The sequence below is a fragment of the Dasypus novemcinctus genome, chromosome 9 (assembly GCF_030445035.2).
Source record: "Dasypus novemcinctus isolate mDasNov1 chromosome 9, mDasNov1.1.hap2, whole genome shotgun sequence".
NCBI classification, from domain to species: Eukaryota; Metazoa; Chordata; class Mammalia; order Cingulata; family Dasypodidae; genus Dasypus; species Dasypus novemcinctus.
In genome coordinates, this window is record NC_080681.1 from 113,165,430 (window position 1) to 113,169,231 (window position 3,802).

Below are 3,802 nucleotides of genomic sequence, written 5' to 3' on the forward strand. Positions count from 1 at the left end.
TAGCACCATATTGAATAATAGTGGAGAAAGTGCGCATTCTTGTCTTACTCCCCATCTCAGTGGGAGAGCTTTCAGTCTTTCACCTTTGAGTAGAATGTTAGCTGTGGGTTTTTCATATAGGCACTTTATCATATTGAGAAAGTTTCCTTCTATTCTTATCTTTTGGAGTGTTTTTTTTAATATATATATATATATTTTTTTCATTGATTTATTTATTTCTCTTCCCTGCCCCCCCACCCCAGTTGTCTGTTCTCTGTGTCTATTTGCTGTGTGTTCTTCTTTGTATGCTTCTGTTGTTGTTAGTGGCACAGGAATCTGTGTCTCTTTTTGTTGTGTCATCTTGCTGTGTCACCTCTCCATGTGTGCGGCGCCGTTCCTGGGCAGGCTGCACTTTCTTTCGCGCTGGGCGGTTCTCCTTACGGGGTGCACTCCTTGCGCGTGGGGCTCCCCTACGCGGGGGACACCCCTGAGTGGTGGGATATTCCTTGCACGCATCAGCACTGCACATGGGCCAGCTCCACACGGGTCAAGGAGGCCAGGGGTTTGAACCGCGGACCTTCCATGTGTAGACAATGCCCTAACCACTGGGTCAAGTCCGCTTCCCTGGAGTGTTTATTACCAAGAAAGGATATTGTATTTTTCAAATACCTTTTCTGCATCTGTTGAAATGATCATGTGATTTTTCTTCTTCAGTTTATTAATGTGGTGTATTACACAGATTGATTTTCTTATTTTTAACCAGCCTTGAATTTCCTGGTATGAAGCTGACTTGATCATGATGTATAATCTTTTAATATGTTTTTGGATTTGGTTAGCAAGTATTTTATTGAGGATTTTTTCATCTATATTAATTAAAGAAATAGGTCCGTAATTTGCTTTTTTTCATATCTTCACTGGGCTTTGGTATTAGGGTAATGTTAGCTTCATAGAATGAGTTTGGTAGCATTTCTTCCTGTTCAGTTTTTTGGAAGAGTTTGAACAAGATTCGTATTAGATCTTCTTTAAATGATTGGTAGAATTCACCTGTGAAGATATCTAGTCCTGGACTTTTCATTTTGGGGAGCGTTTTGATGATTGTTTCTATTTCTTTGTGATTGGTTTGTTGAAGTCTTCTTTTCCTTTTAGGGTCAGTGTGGTTTGTTCATGTGTTTCCAGAAAGTTGTCCGTTTCATCAGCATTGTCTCGTTTGTTGGCATATAGTTGTTCATAGCATCCTATGTGTGATTTTTAAAGTATCATTGACCTTTGTTTTATGCAATGTATATACTTCAGGGAATAAAATAAACAAAAACTCTGACCCTTATGGGATTGCCTTCCAGCAGGAGATAAATGTGTAAGATGTATGATGTACTGGATGGTGATAAATACTAAGAAAAGAAATGTTATTTTTTTTTTTAAAGATTTATTTATTTCTCTTCCCTCCCACCCCACCCTGGTTGTCTGTTCTCTGTGTCTATTTGCTGTGTCTTCTTCTTTGTCCGCTTCTGTTGTTGTCAGCAGCATGGGAATCTGTGTTTCTTTTTGTTGAGTCATCTGGTGTCAGCTCTCTGTGTGTGCGGCGCCATTCCTGGGCAGGCTGCACTTTCTTTCGCGCTGGGCGGTTCTCCTTATGGGGCACACTCCTTGCACGTAGGGCTCCCCTACGCGGGGGACACACCTGCACGGCGCAGCACTCCTTGAGCGCATCAGCACTGCGCATGGGCCAGCTGCACACTGGTCAAGGAGGCCCGGGGTTTGAACCACAGACCTCCTATATGGTAGACGGATGCCCTAATCACTGGGCCAAGTCCACCGCCTTTTTTTTTTTTTTTCTTTACAGGATTCCGCTGGCTGCTGGTGTCAAAAGACTGAAGAGAGGCAAGGGCAGGTGCCAGGGACTCAGGGACTAATAAGGAGACTATGTCAATAATAAGGCCAGAAACGATGGTGGCTTGGACAAGGATGGCAAGAACGGGTCAGATGCTGAACATGTTTTGAAGGTAGAGCCTACAGTTCTTGCTGATGGATAGGACTTAGGGTGTAAGGGAAAGAGAGGAGATGAGGAGAGTACCCAGTTTTGGGCCTGAACACCTGGAAGGATGGAATTGTCATAACAAGGTTGGGGAAGATTGAGGAGCTTAGGAGAAGATATGTTCGGGTTGAGATACCTATTAGATGTCCCAGTGGAGGTGACAAGTGGTGGTTGGATCTGTGGAGTCTGGAATTCAGGGGAGAGGTCTGGGATGGGGATATAATTTTAGGAATGGTGAGCACAAGACAGGGTGAGATTATCACAGGGCGAGTAGGGAGAAAAGGGGAAAGGACCTTGGACTGAGCCTTGGGGCTCTGGAACACTAGCGTCCAAACCACCCATTTCCTGGGGAATTTGGTAGGTACCCCTGGTTCTGGGGACAAATGTCCTCTAGGGGCAGTCAGAGCCAATATGAGGATGAGGAACCCAGCTGAGCATCTCAGAAACAACTGGCCGCTCCTCAGTTTAGAGGACCGGATAGCAGCGGCTCCACCCAAGAAGCCAAGCGCTCAGCATCCCTGGGCTGAGCCTCGTCTTCTCTTCCTGCTCTGCTCACTGCAGGGGGGGGGACAGTTGACTGCCCAACTGATATGGCCTTTCTTTTCTGTAAAATGGGACCACAAGCCTGGGTCATCTCTGAAGGGCTCTTTCCCCTCTTGATTCTTGATTCTGAGATATGGACTGATACTTCTGCACTGAGGATGTCACATTTCAACTGTCATGCTACAAACATTTGATAAGATACTAGTGAGTAACTAAAGCCTCAAGGCGGGTATAATCTCCCTTTTAAGATGACAAAGCCAGAATCCAGAATCCAGAGAGATTAGAGGACTTGTTGAAGGTCACCCAGCAAATGCGAGGCAGAGCTAGGGTTGCCCAGTTTCGTTCGGCTCTGGACCCCGTTCTTTTTCCATTATGACTTGAGTCCTAAAGTGCCTGGTCCTGCAACAGAAGCACTGCCCATAAGCAGCTCACAGCCTAGCAAATAAGCAAAACAAAAGAACAATTCAGCAGTATAAGAGTCAGGGCTGTGGGAACAGAGTGGGGAAAACCCAAACCCATCTGGAGCAGAGAAGCCAGGAAATAAAATGAATAATTATTAATAAAATTATTAGGATAAATGAGTCATGGTTAATTTATTGAGCACTTACCATTTGCCAGGGGCTTTTCATATATTCATATATTGACTCATATATTGACTCATTTACTCTTCCCAATGGCATCATGAGGTAAGTACTATTATTCCCGTTTTACAGATGAAGAAACCAAGGCATAGAGATGTTAAGTATAGAGACTTAATATATCTAGGAAGTTTAGCTTTCCAGAATTTTCCAGGAATTTTCTGAGCCAAAAATTGAAGTCTAAATAGCTCCTAGTTAGGTGAAGGCCGTTCCTGGCAAAAGCAACAGTGCAGCAAAGCTTAGAAGGCTTGAGAGAGCCCATCTTTGTCTGCTTTTACTTAGAAACCTGAGCAAGTGCCCCCTTCTAGACCCAGCAGTCTCATGTCCCAGCACAGGCCAAGCAGTAAGTTCAATCCACAGCTGCAAAGGGGCAGAGCCAGAATTTAAAGATTTATTTATTTCCTCCCTCCCCCTCATTGTTTGCACTTGCTGCCTGCTCTCCATGTCTGTTCGTTGTGTGCTCTTTGTGTCTGCTAGTCTTTTTTAGGAGGCACTGGGAACCAAACCCAGGACCTCCCATGTGGGAGGGAGGTGCCCAATAGCTTGAGCCACCTCCACTCCCTGCTTGTTGTGTCTCTCATTGTGTCATCTCGTTACATCATCTCACTGC